Raw genomic sequence first — 25,440 nt, 5'->3', positions numbered from 1 at the left:
CAAGTTCACGTCCTCATCATCTCTCAATGGTCAGTGTTACAGTACCCTCCTAACTGGTCTTGTCTCTAGGCTGACTCCACTCTAATCTGCTATTTTCAATGCCACCTGTAATTTATTTATAACATTCTGATTTTTATAATATTGGGATGAAATTAATTAAATAGGCCTTGTGAAGATGAAACTAGTTAAAATGATCAGGCTTCTTGGATGTGAAGAAAAAGTCGGTGCTCAATCAGCCTTCACTGTTTTTATTTAATTCTGACGTGCATGCCAGAATTCTTTCTTGGTTTCCAAGTAGTTGATGTTTGGAGCTTACTTTGAGTTACTTCTTTTTGCTCCTGTAACACTTTGCACATATCTCTATTGTCTCACTGTTCACATTTTTATAATTATTTGTTTATATTTATCATTCCCTTGAATAGCAGAGATGCTGATCCTATATATCTTTGAACCTCCAGCAACAACAAGCACAATGCCAGGCACAGAGCAAACATTTATTTTCATTTGTTAATTAAATGAATGATTCACATAATTTTAAAATCTAAAATTAACCACAAAAGTGCTGGAAGAGCATAATTTAATTTTCTAAGAAGTTACCAAATATCGTCTATTAGTTAAGCAGCTGATCAAATGATTTTAGAAAGTCTTCCCCTTCTTCACATCAGTTCACACAGTCACCTACACACTGCCATCAAGTTGATTCCAACTCATAGCAAAATTACCCCGTAGAGTTTCCAAGGCTGTAAATCTTTATGGAAGCAGACTGCCACATCTTTCTCCTGTGGAGCGGCTGGTAGGTTCCAACCGCTGTCCTTCTGATTAGCAGCCGAGCTCTTTAACCACTGTTGTTGTTGTGTGCCATTGAGTTGATTCTGACTCATAGCAACCTTATAGGACAGGGTGGGACTGCCCCAAAGGGTTTCCAAGGAGCGACTGATGGATTCGAACCACCGACCTTTTGGTTAACAGCTTGAGCTCTTAACCACTTCTTCACCAGGGCTCCAAAAAACAAACTCATTCCCATCAAGTGGATTCCAACTCAAAGTGACCCTATAGGACAGAGTAGCACTGCCCAGTTGGGTTTCCAAGGAGTGGGTGGTGGATTTGAAATGCTGGCCTTTTGATTTGCAGCCGTAACTGTGTCCGTCCTTCATGTTGATGGTCTTTGTCTTTTTTGCTGACCTTCTGTGAGCTTGATCAAGCATGATGTCCTTCTCCAGCGACTGCTCCCTTCTGATAACATGTCCAAAGTATGTGAGACGAAGTCTTGCCATCCTTGCTTCTAAAGAGCATTCTGACTGTCCTTCCAAGACAGATTTGTTCATTTTTTTGGCAGTCCATGGTATATTCAGTATTCTTTGCTAACATCATAATGCAGAGGCATCAATTCTTCTTCAGTCTTCCTTAATTCATTGTTCAGCTTTCATATGCATATGAGGCGATTGAAAAAAACATGGCTTGGGTTAAGAGCACCTTAGTCCTTAAAGTGACATCTTTGCTTTTTAACACTTTAAAGAGGTCTCTTGCAGAAGATTTGCCCTATGCAATGTGTTGTTTGATTTGTTTTTTAATTGTACTTTAGATGAAGGTTTATAGGACAAACTAGCTTGTCATTAAACAGTACACATATTGTTTTGTGACATTGGTTACCAACCCCACGAGATGTCAACACTCCCCGCTTCTTGACCTTGGATTCCCTGTTACCAGCTTTCCTGTCCCCTCCAGCCTATTCTAGTCCTTGTCCCTGGGCTGGTGTGCCCTTTTAGTCTCGTTTTGTTTTATGGGCCTGTCTAATTTTTGGCTGAAGGGTGAACCTCAAGAGTAATTCCACTACTGAGCTAAAAGGGTATCTGGGGGCCATACTCTCGGGGTTTCCCCAGTCTCTGTCAGGCTAGTAAATCTGGTCTTTTTTTGTGAGTTAGAATTTTGTTCTGCATTTTTCTCCGGCTCTGTCCGGGACCTTCTGTTGTGTTTCCCATCAGAGAAGTCAGTGGTGGTAGCCAGGCACCATCTAGTTTTACTGGACCCAGTTTGGTGAAAGCAGTGGTAGTTGTGGTCCATAAGTCCTTTGGACTAATCTTTTCCTTATGTCTTTAGTTTTCTTCATTCTCCCTTGTTTCTGATGGGGTGAGACCAGTGGAGTATCTTAGGTGGCCACTTGCAAGCTTTTAAGACCCCAGACACTACTCAACTAAGTAAAATGTAGAACATTTTCTTCATGAACTATGTTATGCCAGTTGAGCTAGATGTTCCCTGAGACCATGGTCCCCACAGCCCTCAGCCCAATAATTTGATCCCTCAGGGAGTTTGGATGTGTCTATGGAGCTTACATGACCTTGCCTTGGACAAATTGTGCTGGCTTCCCCAGTATTGTGTACTGTCATACTCTTCACCGAAGTCACCGCTTATCTATTTAGTATTTTTCCCTCCCACTCCTCCCCACCATCAAAGATTGTTTCTTTTGTGTGTAAACCTTTCCATGAGTTTTTATAGTAGTGGTTTCATACAATATTTGTCCTTTTGTGATTGACTTATTTCACTCAGCATAATGCCCTCCAGATTTATTCATGTTGTGAGATGCTTTGCAGATTCAGCATTGTTCTTTATTGTTGTGTAGTACTCCACTGTGTATATGTACCATAGTTTGTTTATCCATTCATCTGTTGATGAGTACTTAGGTTGTTTCCATCTTTTTGCTGTTACAAACATGGGTGTGCATATGTCTAGTCATGGTTCTTGTTTCTATAGGATATATTTCTAGGAGTGGTATTGCTTGATCATATGATATTCCTATTTCTAGCTTTCTAAGGAAACCTTGGTGGCGTTGTGGTTAAGAGCTACAGCTGCTAACCAAAAGGCTGGCAGTTCGAATCCACCAGGCATTCCTTTGAGACCCGACGGAGCAGTTCTACTCTGTCCTATGAGTCGGAATTGACTCGATGGGGATAAGTTTTGTTTTTGTTTTAGGAAGCGCTGTATCATTTTCCAAAATGGTTGTACCATTTTGCATGCTCACCAACAGTGCATAAGAGTTCCAATCTCCCTACAACCTCTCCAACACTTCTTATTGTCTGTTTTTTTTTATTTCTACCAGTAATGTTGGGTGAAACGGTATCTCTTTGTGGTTTTGATTTGCATTTCTCTAATGGCTAGTGATCGCGAGCATTTCCTCATGTGTCTGTTAGAATGCCTTCTTTGGTGAAGTATCTGTTCATTTTCTTATGCCCATTTTTAATTGAATTATATGTCTTTTTTGTTGTAGAGATGCTGGGTTTTCCTGCAGATTTTAGAGATTAGACCTTTGCCTGATTTGTTATAGCCAAAATTTTTTTCTCAGTCTATAGGTTCCCTTTTCACTCTTTCAGTGAAGTCTTTTGATAAGCTTTAGTGTTTAATTTTTAGGAGATCCCAGCTATCTGGCTTATGTTCTGGCGTTTGTGTGTTGATAGTTATGGTTTGTATCCTGTTTATGCTTGTATTAGGGCCTCTAACATTGATCCTATTTTTTCTTCCATGATCTTTATAGTTTTGGTTTTTATATTTAGGTCTTTGATCCATTTTCAATTAGTTTTTGTATGTGATGTAAGATATGGGTCCTGTTTCTTTCTTTTTTTTTGGCTTGGACATCCAGTTTTGCCAGCACCACTTGGTAAAAAGACCTTTTTTCCCCATTTTATGGACTTTGGACCCTTGTTGAAGATCAGGTGACTGTAGGTTGGTATATTTACATCTGGGTTCTCAATTCTCTTCCGTTGGTCAATGTGTCTGTTGTTGTACCAGTACCAGGCTGTTTTGACTACTGTAGCTTTATAATAGGTTCTGAGGTCAGGTAGTGCAAGTCCTCCTACTTTATCCTTCTTCAGTAGTGCTGTACTTATCTGGGGCTTCTTCCTTTTCCGTATAAAGTTGATTAGTTTTTCCATCTCTCTAAAGAATATTGTTGGTATTTGGATTGGGATTGCATTGTATTTGTAAATTGATTTGGGTAAAATTGTCATTTTCACAATGTTGAGTCTACCTATGTGTGAGCATGGTATGTTTTTCCATTTATGTAGATCTCTTTTGGCTTCTTGCAGTAGTGTTTTGTAGTTTTCTTTGTATAGGTCTTTTACATCCCTGGTTAGATTTATTGCTAAGTATTTTTTTGTTTGTTTGCTTTTAGGGGCTATTATAAATGGTATTGTTTTCCTGATTTCCTTTTCATCGTTCTCTTTATTGGTATATAGGAATCCAAATGATTTTTGTATGTTTATCTTGTGTCCTGTGACTCTGCTGAATCTATTAGTTCCAGTGGTTTTCTCGTGCCGTCATTTGATTTCTTGACTGCTGCTTCCATGGGTGTTGATTTTGGATTGAAGTAAAATGAAGTCCTTGACAACTTTAATATTTTCGCCGTTAATCATGATATTGCCTATTGGTCCAGTTGTGAGGAATTTTGTTTTCTTTATGTTAAGGTGTAACCCATACTGAAGGCTGTAATCTTTGATCTTCATCAATAAGTGCTTCAAGTCCTTTTCACTTTTACCAAGCAAAGTTGTGTCATCTGCATATGGCAAGTTCTTAGTGAGTCCTCCTCCAATCCTGATGCCACATTCTTCTTCATATAGTCCAACTTCTCTGATTATTTGTTCAGCATACAGATTGAATAGTATAGTGAAAGAATACAACCCTGACACACACCTTTCCTGACTTTAAATCACGCAGTATCTCCTTGTTCTTTTTGAACAACTACTTCTTGGTATATGTGCAGGTTCCTCATGAGCACAATTAAATGTTCTGGAAGTCCCATTCTTCATAATGTTATCTGTAATTTGTTATGATCCACACAGTCAAGTGACTTTGCATAGTCAATAAAACACAGGTAAACATCTTTCTGGTGTTTTCTGCTTTCAGCCAGGATCCATCTGACATCAGCAGTGGTGTCACTACTCTACGTGCTGTTCTGAATCTGGCTTGAACTTCTGGCAGTTCCCTATTGATGTGCTGTTGATGTACTTCCTTCAAAACTGCTTTTGAGTGATCTTCGGCAAAATTTTACTTGGCATGGGGCATCAGTCATATTGTTCAATGATTTCTGTGTTCTGTTGGATCACCTTTCTTTGGAATGGGCACAAGTGTGGATCTCTTGTAATCAGTTGACCAGGTACCTGTCTTGGGATATTTCTTGGGATAGACGAGTGAGCTTCTGCAGCGCTGCATCATTTGTTGAAACCTCTCAGTTGGTATTCTGTCAATTCCTGGAGCCTTCTTTTTCACCAATGTCTTCAGTGCCACTTGAATTTATTCCTTCAGTACCATTGGTTCTTGATCATTTGCTCCCTCCTGAAATGGTTGAACCTCAACGAATTCTTTTTGGTACAGTGACTGTGTATTCCTTCCGTCTTTTTTTTGATGCTTCCTTTGTCATTTAATATTTTCCCTGTAGAATTCGTCAATATTGCAACCGGAGGCTTGAATTTTTTTCTGTAGTTCTTTCAGTTTGAGACATTTGGAGTGTGTTCTTCTCTTTTGGTTTTCTAACTCTTGGTCTTTGTACATTTCATTATATTACTTTACTTTGTCTTCTCGAGCCCCAGTTTGAAATCTTCTTTCAGCTCTTTTACTTCATCGTTGCTTTCTTTCACTTTAGCTACTTGACATCCAACAGCAAGTTTCAGAGTCTTTTCTGACATACATTTTGGACTTTTCTTTCTTTCCTCTCTTTTTAATGACCTTTTGCTTTCTTCATGTATGATGTCCTTGATGTCATTCCATAGCTCATCTGGTCTTCGGTCATTTGTGTTCAATACGTCAAATCTATTCTTTTGATGGTCTCTAAATTCAGGTGGGATATACTCAAGGTCATACTTTGGCTCTCGTTAACTTGTTCTAATTTTCTTCAGTTTCAACTTGACTTCGCATATGAGCAATTGATGGTCTGTTCCTCAGTTGGCCCCTGGCAGTGTTCCGGCTGATGATATTGAGCTTTTCCTTCATCTCTTTCCATAGACGTAGTCAATTTGGTTCCTGTGTATTCCATCTGGCCAGATCACATGTATGGTTACCGTTTGTTGTTGAAAAAAGGTATTTGCAGTGAAGAAATTGTTGGCCTTGCAAAATTCTATCATGTGAGCTCCGGCATCATTTCTATCATCAAGGCCATATTTTCCAACCACATTTCCTTCTTCTTTGTTTCCATCTTTCACATTCCAGTCAACTGTCATTATTAATGCGTCTTGATTGCAGGTTTGATCAACTTCAGAAGTTGGTAAAAATCTTAAATTTCTTTATCTTTGGCCTTAGTGATTGGTGCACAATTTGAATAATGGTTGTACTAACTAGTCTTCCTTGTAAGCGTATGGATATTATCCTATCACTGACAGTGCTGTACTTCAGGATAGATCTTGAAATGTATAAATGTTCATATATAAACCATGATTCAGTAGTGTTAATGCCAGCACTTAAAAAAGTGGGTCTTATTTTGTTTCTTTTGTGAAAGGCACTTTTATATTTTATTTGAGATTCCCTGCACTTTAAAACATGTTTGATTTAAACACATGATATCACAAAATAACATACAAATTTATCAGTTCTTGCTTTTCACAGCCAGAACATAGCACCAGTCAGCTCTACTAGTTCTGACACTTATTATCAAGGTTTTTTGTTTTTGTTTTTTTAAATACTAACAAGTGATTAATCTCCAAACAGAAGGGTATCAAAAAGAGTTCATTTATCCTGGAGCAGATAATTTTTTTAACATTCCCTTTCTATATAGCAAAACTATTTTTGGTGATAATCCTTTAAGATCGGTAATAACCACAAGTGTTAGGATTCTTTCTTTAGTTTTAACACAAACAAAAACAATCATAAATTTCAATTTCAAAAAATTATTCAAACTCAACAAAATATTTCCTTTATAAAATGAAAATTGCATCTACCAAATAAAAATATTGCAGTTTGCACTATTTCACTGTTCTACATTTTTAATTACAAATAAAAAATTTCAGATGGTCACATAGATTGACAGAATTGACGTAACTAAAATTCTGTTTCCTCACATGTCCAATTACTAGGGTATCCTTGTTTATCTGAATCTGCTGATTAAATACAGGACTCTGTAGCACCACAGCAGTTACGCAGACTTTGTGTCTGAAGCCAGATTGAATGATTTTGTACCACTGCAAACTCTCTGAAAATGAATCAATGTAGCTGTATCTGCTTTTCTCAGATGTATAACAGGGCGTTCTCCAAATTAGCTTCCCAGTAGAATAAATGTTTTTTGGAGACACAAAATTTTAAAATGTACTAATTTGAAGCTGACATATATGTTACTAACACTCAACAATGACTGCAGCAATTGTTTAGTACTTACATCAACAAAAGATTTTTCAGGGGAGGAATATTTTATCATGGACATTGTTTAAAATTACCAGTGTGTGGTGATAATAAAAAGCAGACTGGCTTGTAGTCAGCTTTATAATATTTTTAAATTGTTTACAGACAATACATTCCCTTAGTGCCTGTTACTTGGTACCCCACTGATCAAAGTGATTTGACTTATTCATTTTTAAATTTCTCTTTCATGTGTCCACGCTTTGTAACCTACACTGCTATATGTTTATGCATTATGCATTGCCCTTAGGTGGATCCTGACCTGTTCCCTGGATTCACTTATCTCCCACTGCCTACGATAGAAATATAACCTCCTCTTTCCCTTCTTTTCTGACCTTTATTCTCTATCCTCAGTAACAACAGCAATCTCACCAAACCCTCACATTCAGAGAACAGGCAGGAAGTTCTTCTTCTTTGTTATGCTTTAGCCTTCATTCTATTTCAAAATTTCAGTAGAAGAAATAGTTATTGGTATATTAGCTTGATTTGCATCTTCTAGCCCTGCTTATGGTGGTGTGACCTTGTATCCACAGATGAAAATCAGTGATGTACTGCCTGAGGACAAAATGCATTTCCAAATAAATTGGTTCACTAAAGAGCAGCTGGGATAATGTCTTACTATTCTGCATCTTGTATCTTTTTTGTCAATTAATATGAAGGATCATGATATTTCTTCCAACTGTTAAAAGCATAGATATGTCACAGCCAAATGCCACATCCATTAAACTTTAGGAAATATGAAATGCCATTTCCATTTTTACTGTTAGAAGTTTAAGAGTTATCAAAGACAGTGTTTTATGTGAGAATTTCAATGGCAGTAGAGTATAAATCATGGGCTTCCTTTTAATATGACCATTGATGAATGTTAATAATAATAGATAACATTTGTTGAGTGCTTACTGTTTGTGAGATACTCTTCTAAATACTTCACATTGATCCTTTTAGGTACTGTTACTGTTCTCATTTTGTAGATGAGGAGGACACCGAGGTATAGAGGGCAAGCAACTTGCCTGAAATCACACAGCTAGTAGGTGACAGAGCTATGATTTAGTCCAGGCAATCTAGCCCAGAGACCACACTCTTAACCACTACACTCTCGATGGTACCTGAAAGGGCTCACAAGAATCACCCAGTTCTGGAAGCACGTGAGCCTAGCAGGTGTTCAGTAAACATTTACTGAAATTAAATCAATTATACCTGGCACAGGATGGGGCAACGTTTCGTTCTGTTGTACCTGGGGTTGCTATGAGTAGAGCTAACTCAAAAGAACCTAACAACAACAACATACCTAAATTCAGAATCTGAACAACCACAGATCCCAGATAACCAGCATTTGTCTATACCTATGACTAGACGGGACCCAACAACAACAGCAATGACTAGTGGGGCTTCTCTACTTAAAGAGTATGCTTTTAACAATAGAAGATCCCAAGCATACACAGATGTAGAGAAGATAGTATATGAACCCTTGTGAATCTAGCACCCAGATTCAACAATTATCAGTGTATAACCAAATCTTGTTTCATCCGTATACCCTGACTACCACCCCTACTGGAATGTTTTAAAGCAAATTCCAGACATCATATTAATTGATCTGTAAATTCTTCAGTGTGTGTCTTATCAGAAAAGGGCTCTTTAAAAATGTAATCCCAACCACATTATCACATCCCCAAAATTAACAATTCATTAATGTAATCTAATATCTAGTCAGTATCCAAATTTTTCTGATATTTTATAAATGACTTTTTATAGTTGACTAATTTTAATGGGATCCAAGTAAGGTTCTTACACTGCACTTGGTTGGTATGTTTCTTTTAATCCATAAACGTCTCACCTCCCTTTTTTCTTTCTTTCCTTGCCATTTATTGAAGAAGTATTTCTTTGTCCTGTAGGATTTTTTTTCACAGATCCTGTAGGGTTATAGAAGGTTGAATAAACAGTATTTCTAGTTTCTCCATTCTGTAAGGATGAAAACTTGTAGGCTTTTTTTTTTTTCCCCCTCTTTCAGTTGACTTAAAATTTCACTTCCTCTGGGGTTGTCTAAGAAACATAATTGTAGTCTCTTTAGTTCACAACTTTTTACTTAGAAATTGTCTAGCTAGTAGTTCTTTACCTTTCCTGAGTCTCAGCCCGTTTTGTAAATATGATGAAAGTAGATTCTAACCCTAGAAAAATGCTGATTCTCAAAAAATGTTTACATACACTTTTAAAGGACTTGTAAAGCCCAGTCATATCTGTGAAACCCAGCTTATGCACCCCTGTTGTGTTCTAATTCTGCCACAAAGCTTAGGATCATGAAGGTTTGGGTAATTTCCTTCATATTACACACTAGCAGAAACAAGACTAGAGCCTAAAGTTTTTTTTTTTTCTTTTAATTCTTATGACAGACAATAGGTTTATCCTCATTTATATCTCACAATAAGTTCTGGAATGTAGAGAGGAAAAGACCTTCAGATAAAAAAAAATAGCTTTTTTTTTTTTTTTGTGGAAGTGAAGAGAGAAGAAGTGGATCTAAGAATAAGAGTCCACAGAAGCAGGGCACCTGAGTTTTCCAGCTTAAAAAGACTAAAATTCTTCTTTCTTGTAATTATATTTCCCAGAATTCCTTTTGCTCTCTCTTCTTCCACCCTACTGTTTAACATTTAAAGTGGCTGGTATTTTTTGGATACCAAGATGGCCACACAAGATGCTTTGGGAAGTGAATAGTTTATAGAATTTTCTGCCTATGAATGGGCGCTTTCCCTATTTATAACACCTGTTACCTTAGGGTCTCCTAAGATAGGTATCTGCGTGTGCATGGCAGGCTTTATGAAATTCTGTCATGGGTTACCTGATGTCTTCTGGGAGTATGCGTCACTTGTCAGTGAGCCATATGCAGTTCTTTAGGGTCAATGCACGGTTCTCTGCGGAGACGCTGTTATTCAGCACATCATCATGACCTTCCATCTGGAAAGCCTCCTTAAATCTTGGCCTTGCTCCAGAGAGCCAAAGCCAGCTCCAGGGTGGCACATATTGGAGCTGTCTGTAGGCTCTGTTTGTACAAAGGGACGCTTCTATTACATTGTCCATGGTATCACAGTGGGTGGAAGAGGAAAATGGTAGTAGCTTTTCTCTAGTATTTTCTTGTAGTGGAAGAGATGATTGAAGTACAGGCAGGGACAAGAATTTGAGTGAAATAAGATGGGAGTTGTCACTACACCTTATCTTATAAATATTCCCTGGTGTGTGTATGTGTGTGATGGAGAGGCTGGAAGTTAAGAAATAATGCCAGAAAAATATAGGCTGATTAAAATGTAAGTGAACTAGGAAATGATTTAGACCCAGACTGTCTAGACTGAGAGTCTATAAAATAATGGATGTCTTTAATTTACTGCTCTTTTAAAAAAAGTTAATAATATTGTGTTTTAGGTGAAAGTTTACACAGCAAATTAGGTTGCCTTTTAACAATTTTTATATAAATTGTTCCATGCCATTGGTTACAGTTTTTAAAATGTGTCAGTATTTTCATTATTTCCATTCTTTTTGTTCTGTTTCCGTTGATCTAACTTCCCTTTCCCTCCTTGCCTTCTCATCTTTGCTTTTGGGTAGATGTTGACCGTTTGGTCCCTATGGTTAATTGTTTAAGGGAGCACATTACTCATGGGCGATATTGTTTATTTTATAAGCCAACCTATTATTTGGCTGAAAGGTGACCTGCAGAAATAGCTTCAATTCCAAGTTCAAAGGGTATCTTAGGACAGTATTTGTGGGGGTTCCTCTAGTCTCTATCAGTCCAGTAAGTCTGGCCTTTTTTAGAAATTTGTATTTTGTTCTACGTTTTTCTGCCATTCTATTCGGGACCTTCTATTGTGTCCTTTGTCAGAATAGTCGGTAGTGGTAGCTGGGCACCATCTAGCTCTTCTGGTATCAGGCTATAAGAGGCCATGGTTCGTGTGGGCTGTTAGTCCTGTGGACTAGTTTCTTATTTGAGTCTTTGGTTTCCTTCATTCTCTTTTGCTCCAGGTGAGTAGAGACCGATAGTTCTATCTCAGATGGCTGCTCACAAACTTTTAAGACACTAGATGCTACTCATCAAACTAGGATGTAGAACATTATCTTTGTGGACTATGCCAGTTGACTAAGTTGTCTCCCGAAACTCTGGCCCCAGCCCTTTTAACCCAGTAAACCAGTCCCACGAATTGTTTGGATATGTCTAGGAAGCCTCCATAACTGTGCTCCCTATGTGGTTTGTTGTATATGTGGATATATATGCAGCACACACAAACGTGTATATAGATATACCTACAGATACACCTATACACGCACGTGCGTTTACTCACGTATGCTTTCCTATACACATATATGCATCCATATCTACCTACAAAACCACACAAATATTTTGGTTGTTTTTATTGTTGTTGCAAAATAGTATATATTGTTGCATTTACCAAAATTGTCCCTTTTACTTGTGTACTTCTTAGTGTCTTTATTTACCTTGGTCAGGTTGTGCTGACTTCACCCATATTTGGGATTGCCTTTCCCACCAAAAGTAACGTGTCTACTGTCTACAAAGTGATTTCCCCTCCTTCTCCATCCCATCCCTGGTAACCATCAAAGAACTTTGCTTTCTGTGTGTATATATTCTTGACTTTTTACAATAGTGGGACCATACAATATTTGTCTTTTTTGTGATTGGCTTTTTTTACTCAGCATAATGTCCTCCAGATTCATCCATGTTATAAGATGTTGTGCAGACTCCTAATCTTTATAAAAAATAGTTGCATGATATTCCATTGTATGTATATACCACAATTTTGTTTATCCATTCATCTGCTAATGGGCACTTAAGTTGTTTGTTTCCATCTTTTTGCTATTGTGAATAATGCTGCAGTAAACATATGTGTGCATATGTCTTTTCATGTCACTGCTCTTATAGCTCTAGGATATATACCTAGGAGTGGGATTGCTGGATCATAAGGTATTTCTATTTCTAGCTTGTTGAGGAAGCACCATACTGTTTTCCATAGTGGTTGTACCATTTTACAATCCCACCAGCAATGTATAAGAGTTCCAATCCCCCTACAACCTAGCCAATATTTGTTGTTTTCTGTTTTTTTGATAATTCCCGTTTTTGCAAGTGAGAGCGTATCTCATTGTAGTTTTGATTTACATCTATCTAATGGCTTTTTTTTTTTTTTGATCACGAGCATCTTTTCATGTATTTGTTGGCTGCCTGAATGTCCTCTTCGGTGATGTGTCTTCATGTCTTTTACCCGTTTTTTGGATTGGCTTGTTTTTCTTTTTGTTGTTGAGTTGTTAAATTTTTCTGTACATTTTAGAGATTAGATCCTTATTAGATATGCCATTGCCAACAATTTTTTTTCCAGTCTGCAGGTTCTCTTTTTAGTATCTTGGTAAAGACTTTTGATGAACATTAGTATTTTATTTTTTGGAAGTCCCGGTTATCTAATTTATCTTCTGTTGTTCGTGCGTTTTTAGTTTTTTTTGATACTATTTGTGCCAAAAAATTATGTCTCCTAGTTTTGACCGTATGTCATCTTCCCAGAACTTTATAGTTCTAGCTTTAATGTTTAGGTCTTTGATCCATTTTGAGTTAGTTTTTGTGGATGATGTGAGATATGGATCCTCATTTGTTTTTCTGCATATGTATTTCCAGTTTTGCCAGCACCATTTCTTAAACAAACTCTTTCTTCCCCATTGAATAGACTTTGACCCTTTGTCAAACTTCAGCTGCCTGTAGGTGGATGGATTTACTTTTAGATTTAATTTACTGCCCTTTCGCAGAGTATCAAGTAGTCTGCAAAGCATGACTTAGAGACCTCAGATCACAGAGCTTTTACCAGGAGAACTAGAGTTCCTGTTTCTCTCTCTCTTTATGTGTAAAGCAATCCTTAGTCACTGCTGATTTGAGAATTCTTTAGCCTGATGCCTGGTCTTGTAATTAATTTGTTGGCCAAACCATTCCATCGCTGTAAATTCTTCTTGATGAGGGCGTTTGGATTATTTTCTGCTGTTTTGAGATGCAACCAAACTGGAAATGCAAGTAGGAAGGTGCTTCACTTTTGGTTTTGTAAAATGGTTGGATAAATAATAGTTCAAATAAGTTATAAGTAATAATATTCCTTAAGAAGCTTCTGAACCTCCCATATAAAATGATCTATATTTTTTAAAAATTAAAGGCCATATTCTGTGATAACTGGAAAAGAGCTAAAAATACTTTCAAATAAATAACAAACTTGGATATACTGACTAATATTGTTTGGATCAACAAGAAAAAAAAATTTCTGAGGTAAACTTTCTTGAAATAGTATTTATTCTATATAGCCCAGAAGATATGTCAGACAGTTTTGTAATCTGTTAAATTTGCTTTTGTCTAACAGAACTAATGAATTATATCTATTTATAAAAAATTTTTTCTAGTAATTTTCATCACAGGTAATTAATTTTCTGATCAATTTTGTGGAACAAAGACAAATGCATTAAGGCTTTGTATGAACTGGCTTTTTGTTGTATTTTTTGTTGTTGTGTGCCGTTGTTATTGTATGCCATCAAGTCGATTCAGACTCATAGTGACCCTGTGGGACACAGTAGAACTGCCCCATAGGGTTTCCAAGGAGTGGCTAGTGGATTCAAACTGCCAGCCTTTTGGTTAGCAGCTTGAGCTCTTAACCACTTCACCATCAGGGCTCTTTGTTGTATGGATTTAGATATTTAGTATATGTGGATTTGCTATTACTTGACAGATTCAGGCTTGTAAGACTGATTCTCCATAAACTGTTTCATTCCTCCTTGATGGACTGCACTGTGCAGGTACTGCCACCAGGTGGATGCTGGTGCCTAGGTGATGGCTACATGGTCTAAACTGGAAGACATCTCAGTGATCCAGCAGTTTAATAAGCATTTATGGAATTTACTGATCATCAGGCATTGTGCTAGGCAGGCACTGAGCTAGGCATTGGGGATCCAAAAATGAATAAGACAGAATCCCTGCCCTGAAAGAGCTTATAGTAGGGTGTGGGAGGCAGACACAAAACCAGTAAAGAAATAGAATTATGCATATAGTGCTATAGAAAACCAAAGAAAAAGTTATGGCTAACAGACTCCACAGCAGCTGACAACAGCACCGACCTTGACTTTATGGAAGGTCCCCTGCAGGGAGCTTCTGTCTGAGCTGTACCTTTAAGCATGACTATGGGTTAGGTTACAGTGAGAACAGTCTTGTAAATAACTGGTTCCAGTAGAACATTACTTATGTAAATTATATAAGTTGTTTTTCTATAAAACTGTAACCATCAGCTCAACAAATCCCCAAACCCTAAGTCTCCAATTACTACCAGTAATAAATCATATGATACATGTAGGAAAATTATTTCAAGCAGGATTTAAAAGAATATAAATGTCTTACTACAGTTAATTTTCTTCTAATTAATCCTTGATTGTTATCAATCAATTCTTGTTCTAATCTTGGTTTAAAACCGCCTTAAAATTATCCTAAATCTTTTCTTAAGATCAAAACTCAATGGATCCTCCCTTCTTTACCTCTTTATATCTTTCCATTTTATCCATTTGTCTGTCTGTATGTCTCTACTCCCTGGGTGACACAAACAGTTAAGTGCTTGACTACTTAGCCGAAAGGTTAGTAGTTCCAACCCACCCAGAGATGCCTTGGAAGACAGGCCTGTTGATCTGCTTCCAAAAGGCCACAGCCTTGAAAACCCTATGGAGCAGTTCTACCCGGCACACATAGGGTCACCATGAGTCAGAATCTATCAAAATACAGAACTTCCAGCTAGCTTGGCATTAAAGACTTTACATTCTAGTTTGTCTACTTCATTTAATGTTTTCATTCACTGCCTGGTTAGTGCATAATGTTCAATAGCTGCACAATTCTTTTCCTTGCCTAAGGCAAAACCTGCTCCATCCCACGCAGCTGCCCTTGCCATATCATGAACTCCCTCCTTGTTACCAAATCCAAAGAACACTTCTCAGTGTGCATCTTTCCCGAAAAAATTGTGCTACTTCTCTGCTTAAAACCATTCAAAGTCTCGTCACTGCTTTTAGCTTGAAGTTCAGATTCCTTAATATGGCAACATTTGACTCCACTCATGCCCCTAGCCTCATAAGATCCAAACCCACTGACCTTTCTTCAGCGTTTTGAAACTATCATGCTCTCTCTCACCTCTAGGCCATGCTATCTTCTCTCTTCCTCTCTTTGCTCCTTTGCTGGCCAACTCCTACACATCCTTTAGGCCTGAGCTCTAAACTTGTGTTTTTCTTTTACGGAAATTAAATCTCGATTATGTCCTGAAAAATCCACCCATTTCTTTCAATCCCAGTTCCAGCACCCCTAGTCCAAAAACCAAAACCAAAACCAAACCCATTGCCATGGAGTCAATTTCAACTCATAGCAACCCTATAGTCCAAACAATCATTATTTCATGCCTGAACTAATAACCCCTGAACTCGTACCTCTGCTTCTCCTCTTGTCCTTCTGCATAATCAAGTCTCACACGTCTAACAGGAGTGTTATCTTAAATCATGTCACTCTGTTTAAGATCCACAAGGATTTAACATATAATGCTAACTCTTCTGGTTACAAGCCCGTGGAATTGGGCACCAGACTGCCCCTAGGCTGCAAACCTCCCCACAGTCTTGCCTACCACACTCAGTTATCAAGTGAGCATCCACATGATCTAGAAAATGCTTAGATTATTATTTTTTTTTAGAATATCACTAGAATGAAAAAAAGAAAACTGAACAATTCTTATAGAAAATTTTCAGACTTTTAAAGCACTCTTAAAGAAACATGAGCTCAGGTCTTCCTCTAGAAAGCTTTTACTGGGACTTCCTCCACCTCACACCCACCAGTCTGGATGATGAGCTTCTTTTCTGTGTTTCTTTCCTCAGGACTTATCGTTCTGTAGGGTATTATCTGTAAGCTCCTTGAGCAGTTCCACTGTGTTCTCCTTATTCTCTCTTCCATCTCTAGCCACTAGCACAGTGCCCAGCTCACTGAATATTTCTTTAATTGACCAGTGGAAATGATGACTATGCACCTTTTACAACTGATGATGATCTTTCCAGTCATAAGATTTTCCTCCACTTGACTATGTATGCTAGGTCTGCCCTGGAAGATCTAGCATATATAATATAACTTGCAGTATACGCTCATTATCACAGCTTTCATGTCATCTCCTCTTATATTATTTTAAGTAATTTTTATCATAAAAGTAATACATGATCATTCAGAGAATTTTAAAAATTTAAAGCAAAAATCATCAGTTGACTTTATGTATATATATAAAATTTGCCAATATGTATGTTCTCTCTCTGTCTCTTTTCTCTCTGTGTGCCTGGCACATGTTATATACTAGTACAAGGGTTTGTTGAACTGATTGAACTAAATTGATAACTATTTTTATGAATCACGTGATATGCACTAGTACTAGAGTTTGTTGAACTGAGTGAACTGAATTGATAACCAATTTTATAAATTTGATTAGTTCCCTGTTAATTTTTTTCTTTACTATTTATACTATTTGGAATCCCACTTTTTAAAAACCTAATAATTTAAGAAGTATTTTTCAGTGTTTCATAAATAAGTAGCTTTTAATGGCTGGTTGATGTTTTCTGTATGGACTAATTACCATAATTATACTCAATTAATTCAGAAAAATTTTTATTGAGTGTCTGCTATGTGCCAGCACTGTATTAGGCACTGGGGATAAAACAGTGACTAAGACACAGTCCCTGACCAAAAGGGACTAGCATGCAAGGAGGAAAAAAGTAAAGAGACCACTTGTATTCCCATACTTTGGACATTAGGTTATTTCCAAAATTTCAGTATAATAGTCTTGACATATGTTGTCAAAATGTTTTCCAATGCAATTGACCCTCCCACCAGTAGCTACAGTGAAAAAGGTCTAGAATTTCAGGACAGCAGGGTAGAGTTGGAACTCTTCTACTTTTTGCATTGTGACCTTAGGTAAATCACTGAACCTTTCTGAGCATGTTGCTTTACCTTATTTTGGGGGATAAGTGTACCTATATAATATGACTACCCAAAAACCCAACCAAGTGCTGTCAAATCGATTCTACTGTGAGGATAATGAGATCATGCAACATTACTGTGACCACTGCTCAATATATTAGGAGCCCTGGTGGCACAGTTGTTAAATGCTTGTCTGCTAACCCCATAGGTCAGCAGTTTGAACCCATCAGCCACTGCGTGGAAGAAAAGACCTGGCAATCTGCTCCTGTAAAGATTTACAGCCTAGGAAACCTGAAGAGGCAGTTCTACCCTGTCCTATAGTGTCTCTGTGAGTCAGAATCAACTCTGTGGCAATGGGTTTTTGGGCCCTCTACGTTAGCCGCTGGTCACATGTGGTTATCAGACACATGCAACTGGCTAGTCTGAATGGTGCTATAAGTATAAAATTCATACTGAATTTTAAAGCGTTGGTGCAATGAATGTCAAATATCTCATTACTAATTTTTATATTCATTATACATTAAATGACAATATTTTGAATAAAGATACTTGAATACTATATTATTAACTTTATCTCTTTTTTTTAATGTGGCTACTTGATAATTTACAGTTACATATGAGGCACACCTTTATGTTTCTATTACACGGCGTGGTTATGTACACTCTTAGAAAGGTTTAGTTGAACCTCTCTTTCTCCTATATGGTCCCCTTGCTCCTTTTGGTCTCTTTGTTTCCTTTTCCTCTGCTTTCAAGAAAGGATCTGAGACCATTTGTCACTCTTGAGGCTTGGTTGCCTTATATGTAAAATGGAGATAGTAATGCTTGTCTGACTGCCCCATGGGCTTGTTGTGAGGAAAAAATAAAAGAATGGATGAAGAATGATTTGTGAATCATAAAGCAGCACATGGATGAAATGCATTACTATTATGCCCTTGTTTCTTTATGTTAGTATACATTTAAGCCATTATACCATCATTAAATTCTTAAAATCTGGTAATGGAGTGACAGCTTTCATCTCCTGGTTGGGTTGGAGCATAGCATAACCTGGGCTTTGGAATCTAGTGGACTGGTCCAAGTTACTTCACCTTCCTGAGTCTCAGTTTCCTCATCTCAAAATGTTGTTGGACACTTAGGGAGACAAATGTTGTTGGACACTCAGGGAGACCAATGGATTCTTTTGTGTGTGTGTGTGTATCTTTGTTTTTGTGTGTGTGTGTGTGTGTGTGTGCTTTAGGTGAAAGTTTACGGCTCATGTTAATTTCTCATTCAAAAATTTATACACGTATTGTTATGTAACATTAGTTGCAATCCCTATAATGTAACAGCACCCTCCCCCTTTCCACTCCAGGTTTCTTGTGTCCATTCAACCAGTACCCGTTCCTCCCTGCCTTCTCATCCTGCTTCCGAACAGTGTCGTGTATCTGATTGAACTAAGACGCACACTCTTTACGATTATTATTTTATGTTTCATAGTCCAATCCGATTTTTGTCTGAAGAGTGGGCCTCGGGCAGGGTTTTAGTTCTGGGTTATCAGAGCATCTCAGGGCCATGGCTTTGGGGGTTCTTCCAGTCTCAGTCAGACCATTAAGTCTGGTCTTTTTACTAGAATTTGAATTCTGCTCCACACTTTTCTCCTGCTCCATCAGGGCCTCTCTGTTGTCTTCCTTGTCAGGGCAGTCATTGATGGTAGCTGGGCATCATCTAGTTCTTGTGGTCTCAGATTGATGGAGTCTCTGGTTTATGTGGCCCTTATGTCTCTTGGGCTAGTATTTTCCTTGTGTCTTTGGTGTTCTTCATTGTCCTTTGCTCCAAGTTGGTTGGGACCAATTGATGCATCTTAGATGGCCGCTCGAAAGCGATTAAGACCCCAGGTGCCATTCACCAAAGTGGGATGCAGAACATTTTGTTAATAAACTTTGTTATGTCAGTTGACCTAGATGCCCCCTAAAACCACGGTCCCTAGTTCTAGGCCTCAGCCCCAGCTACTCTGTCTCTCAAAGCAGTTGTGTTCAGGAAACTTCTTAGCTTTTTCTTTGGTCCAGTCGTGCTGACTTCCCCTATATTGTGTGTTGTCCGTCCCTTCACCTAAGATGATTCTTGTCTACTATCTAGTTAGTGAATTCCTCTCTCCCTCACTCCCCACTCTCATAATCATCAAAGAATATTTTCTTCTGTGTTTAAACATTTTCTTGAGTTCCTATAATAGTGATCTGATACAATATTTGCCCTCCTGCGACTGACTGATTTCACTCAACATAATGGCCTCGAGTTTCATCCATATTATGAGATGTTTCATGGATTCATCTAGACCAATGGATTCTTATCTACTCTGAGGGAGATCAGATTAGACATTGACATTTGAAGGTATTCTCCTTGCAAATAGATTGCAACTCTTGGACTTTACCCCTTTCCTGAAATTCTCTATCCATCTCTTCCAATTCACATCTTAGATTTTTTTTCTTCAAGGCTTAGGTCGTCCATAAAACGTTTCTCTTGTCCCTCTATATTCTGATTGGCTTTTCCACAACTCCACTTAGTATTGTTGTATAATGGTTTCAGTATAAGTCAACTATACTGTATGCTTCTAGAGGGCAAACACCTTCTTCCCAATGCACGCAGCCTAAGACTGGTTACTTAGTAGATACGTACTTTTTTGTTTAGGTTGTTAGACACTTTCCTGGAATAACTTTTCTCTCTTCCCCTCTAATCAATCAGTAGGTAGTTACTAAATTCCAGCTATATGGAATACAGTGCACTTCATCAAAATTAAAAACTTTTGCTTTTCAAAAAACAATATCAGGAAAATGAACAGGCATACCCTAGACAGAAAGAGAATGTGACTTATGTCCTTATAAAAGAGAAGATATACAGAGACAAAGAGACAACAGCCATGTGAAGATGTGGCTATAAACCAAAGAAGGCCAAGGATCGCCCGCCAGCACTAGAAGCAAGGAGAGAGGCATGGAACAGTTCTTTCTCAGAGTCCTCAGAAGGAGTCAACACAGCCAATACCCTGATTTAGACTTCTAATCTCTAGAAATGTGAGACAATAAATTTCTGTTCTTTAGAGCCACCCACTTTGTGGTATTTTGTTTTGACATCCGTAGGCAACTAATACACTCATATTTCCTTTCCTTGAGACACATAAATAATGCTCAATGAATGTGGAATGAACAGATAATAGACACTTGGAGGACAAGACTGGAAAGCTGCGTGCAGGGCATACTTGAAAAGTAAGCATCATGCAGACTATAGGTGAGAAACCAGGTAAATAGAAATAAAACAGGAGGACTCAGGTACAAGGGAAGTCTAAAGCACAGTCAGCCAATAAGGAATCAATGGAAATGCAAGGCAAAGTAAGCAGGGGAGTGAATGAGAAAGCCTTTATCAACAGAGACTTTGATAATTAGGGCTCAGGGTCAAGGATGTTTAGGTGAGAACCAGACTCACTGCAGTGAGCGTAAGCTGCCAGGTAATAGCACCAACCTGACGAGGAAGATGTAGACCTAGATGAACAGAAGCTTGTGGCAGACATTTTGCTCAGTTTCTACTCTTTTCCTTATCATGGCCTTAGTTTGGTCCTTTCGAGGGCTTAAATAGTTAGAATGATAGAAAGTAAGATTTTTACTTCTTTGTTATTTACATGGACTATGGTTTTTTTTTTGTTATGGTTATCAAGGAAACCCTGGTGGCGTAGTGGTTAAGTGCTACGGCTGCTAACCAAGAGGTCAGCAGTTCGAATCCACCAGGTGCTCCTCGGAAACTCTATGGGGCAGTTCTACTCTGTCCTGTAGGGTCGCTATGAATCGGAATTGACTCGACGGCACTGGGTTTCTGGGTTATGGTTATCAATGCTCAAGGTCACCCAATCTAATTAATCTTCTTAGCTCCCAAAGAATCCAACTTCTGCACAACCCTTTGTTCAATTTATTTAGCAACTGTTATCTAAGAATTTAATCCTCACAGCATCAGAATTGGAGAAAGACTCAATGACCTGCAATATGCAGGTGACACAACCTTGCTGAAATCAAAGAGGACTTGAAGCACTTATTGATGAACATCAACAGCTATAGCCTTCAACATGTATTAAACCTCAACATAAAGAAATAAGACATCCTTACAACCTGACCAATAAACAACATAAAGAAAGATAAATGGAGAAAAGATTGAAGCTGTCAAGAATTTCGTTTTACTTGGTTCCACAATCAGCACCTATAAGCAGCAGTCAAGAAGTCAAATGATATATTTTATTGGGTAAATCTGCTGTAAAGTCCTCTTTAAAGGGTTAAAAACCAACAGTGTCACTTTAAGGACTAAGATGCACCTGACCCAAGCCATAGCATTTTTAGTTGCCTCATATGCGTGGGAAAGCTGCACAAAGAATAAGGAAGTCCAAAGAAAAATAGATGCCTTCGAATTATGGAGTTGGTGAAGAATATTGAATATACCATGGACTGCCAGAAGAAAGAACAAATCTGTCTTGGAAAAAGTGCAGCCAGAATGCTCCATAGAAGCAAGGATAGTGAGACTTTGTCTCTCATAGTACATGCTAAAAAAAGAAAAAAATTTTTTTATCAGGAGGGACCAATCCCTAGACAGCAACATTGTCCTTGGTAGAGGGTCAACAGAAAAGAGGAAGACCCTCAACGAGACAGATTGACACAGTGGCTGCAACAACAACGAAAAAAACCCAAACCCACTGCTGTCCAGTCGATTCTGACTCATAGCGACCCTATACCAACAGAGTAGAACTGCCCAATAGAGTTTCCAAGGAGCGCCTGGTGGATTCGAACTGCCAACCTCTAGTGGCTGCAACAGTGGGCTCAAATATAGCAAAGATTATGAGGATGGCAAAGTACTGTTCTGTTGTACATAGGATCTGTGTGAGTTGGAACTGACTCTTCAACACCTGACTACAGGTGGGTTTTAGTTTCATTTCACTGTGTTTTTAATTTGCAATTCCCTAATAACTGATATTTTACATCTTTTTTTTGTGGTAGTTGCAATTTATGGGTCTTCTTTGGTGTAATGTCTTTTCAAATCTTTTGTTTATATTTTAGTGGGTATTTTATTGTTATTATTATTGAGTCGTAAGAGTTTTTGCAGATGTTTTCTACCATTCTGTGGCTTCCCTTTGTCTTAACAATGTCTTTGAAAACAATGAGTTTTAATTTTGATGACATTCAATTTGTCATTTTTTTTCTTTAATTGTGCTTTTTGTGTTCTATATAAGAAATCTTTGTCTAGATCAAAGTAATAAAGATTTTTTCCCATGTTTTCCTCTGGATGTTTTATGGTTTTGGTTTTTACATTTAAGTCTGTGGTCTATTTTGAGTTAATATTTGAATATGGTCTGAGATAAGAGGTAAGCCTTGTCCTTTTTTCATAAGGATATCCACTTGTTTGAGCACTATTTGTAGAAAAGACTATCCTTTACCCATTGAATTACCATGGCATCTTTGTTGCAAATTAATTGACCATTTGTGTGTGAGTCTATTTCTGGACTCTCTTCTGTTTCCTTGATTTATTTGTATACATTTATGTCAATACCACTCTGCTTTGATAAATAGCAAGTTTTGGAATCAGGTAGTGGAACTCTTCTAACTTATTTTCCTTTTCTATTTTTTTTTTCTATGCTAGATAATTAGCATTTTTTATATACATTTGAAAAATCAGCTTATCAATTTGGACCTCACCCTATCCCCCCCCCCCCCGCCAAAAAAAAAACCCTCCTGGGATTTTGATTGAAATTGATTCAAATGTATACATCAATTTGAGAATTGCCATCTTAACAATTTTGAGTTTTCCAGCCTGTGAACAGAGTATATCCCTCCTTTCATTTAGATCTTTAATGTCTCTCAGCAATGTTTTGTAGATTTTAGTATATAGGTCTTGTAATATTTGGTTAAATTAATTTTTATAAATATTTAATTTTTTGATGTTATTATAATGGTATTGCATTTTAATTTTCAATTCCTGATTTTCTTTGGAAATATATAGAAATACAATTGATTTTGTATGTTGTTTTTGTTTCTTACAACTTTGTTTTACTAGCTTTTTTGTCCATTCCTTAGGATTTTGTACATACACAATCATGATGTCTGTAAATAAGGACAGTTTTATGTCTTCCTTTCCAGTCTTTATGCAATTTATTTATTTTCTTTGCCTGTTGCATTGACTAGAAACTCTAGTACAATGTTGACTATGAGTGGTGTTAGCAAATATTCCTGCCTTGTTCCGAAAAGTAGGTGGGAAGCATCCATTATTTCAGCATAAGTATGATGCTACGTATATGTTTTTCATAAATGCTATTTATCAGGTTGAGAAAGTTTCCTTCTACTCATAGTTTCCTAAGAGATTTTAACATGAATGTGTATTGCGTTTTGTCAAGTGCTTTTTCTGTGTCTATTGAAATGATCATTTGTTCTTTTTAGTCTGCTAACGTAGTGGATTTTATAGATTTTAAAGAATAAAGCAGACCTTGCATTCCTGTGATATACCTATTTGAGACGTGATGTATCATCCTTTTGTATGCTGGTGAATTTTATATGCTAACACTTTGTTAAAAGATTTTATGGCTACATTCATGAGGGATAGTGGTTTATAGTTTTATTTCTTATAATCTCTTTATTTGATTTTAATATCTAGACAATCTTGGACTCATAAAATAAGTTGAGAAGTATTTCCCCTTCTTTGTTTTCTGGGAAAGTTTGCAAAGAGTCAGTATTATTTTTTCCTTAAACATTTGGTACATTTTGCCAGTGAAGCCATCTGGGCATGGAGGGTTTTTTTTGTTTGTTTGTTTGTTTGTTTTGTTCAATTGCTTGGCTTTTTGTTGTTGTTGTTGTTGTTCGTTTGCTTTATTCTCGTGGGCTTTTTGTTGCGGTTGCTGCTATTTTAGTGGAAAGAATTTTAAACTAAGAATTAAATTTCTTTAATACATGTAGGGCTATTCAGGTTGTTTATTTCTGAGTGAGCTGTGATAGTTTGTATGTTTCAAGGAGGTTGTCTATGTTGTATAAGTTGTCAAATTTTTGACAAGGTGTTCATTACGTTGTTATGTCATTCTTTTCACATCCATAAGATCTATGTGTTTTTTTTTTTTCATTCCTAAGATTGGTAATTTGTGTTTGTGTCCTTTCTTTCCTGATCAGTCTAACCAGAGATTTATCAATTTTATTTCTCTTTTCAGAAAATTGGCTTTTGGTTTTATGGCTTTTCTCTATAATTGATTTCTGCTCTTACATTTGCTATTTTCTTCCAACAGTTTACTTTGTGTTGAATTTGCTCTTCTTTCTCTCATTTCCTGGAGGAGCCCTGCTGGCACAGTGGTTAAAGCACTCAGCTGCTAACCAGAAGATAGGCAGTTCGAACCCACCAACTGCTCTTTGGGAGAAACATGTGGCAGTCTGATTCTGTAAAGATCACAGCCTTGGAACCCTGTGGGGCAGTTCTACTCTGTCCTTTAGGGTCACTATGAGTCAGAATCGACTTGATGGCTGTGAGTTTGGTCAAGGTGGAAACTTAAATAATTGATTTAAGACCTTTTTTCTTTTTAATTTTAGCACTTAATCTAAAAGAATTCCCTCTTTAAGTACTGCCTTGCCACAAAATTTGATACGTTGTTTTAAATTTTCAAAGTATTGTCTAACTTCCTTTGTGATTTCTTATTTGAGCTGTAAGTTATTTATAAATGTGTTGTTTAATTTTCAAGTATTTGGGGACTTTTCCATATACATTTGTTACTGTGATTTTTAAAATCCCATTGTGGTCAGAGAACTTATTTTGTGTGATTACAGTTATCTTACATATATTGAGAACTTATTGCTCAGAATATGGTCTATATTGAGTTCCAAATGCACTTGAAAAGTCCACGTATTCTGCTGTTATTGCGTGGCAGCTCTGTAAATGTCAGTTAGTGTTGTTCAAGTCCTCGCTAATCTTCTATATTCTGGTTCATAAACTACTGAGAGTGGAGTTCTAAAGTATCAATTATAATCATGGATTTTTCCATTTCTCCTTTCAGTTCTTTAAGGTTTTGCTTCATGTATTTTGAAACTCTTCTAGTAGGTGCATAT

Source organism: Loxodonta africana, chromosome 5 (assembly GCF_030014295.1).
Source record: "Loxodonta africana isolate mLoxAfr1 chromosome 5, mLoxAfr1.hap2, whole genome shotgun sequence".
NCBI classification, from domain to species: domain Eukaryota; kingdom Metazoa; phylum Chordata; class Mammalia; order Proboscidea; family Elephantidae; genus Loxodonta; species Loxodonta africana.
This window is presented reverse-complemented; position numbering follows the sequence as displayed.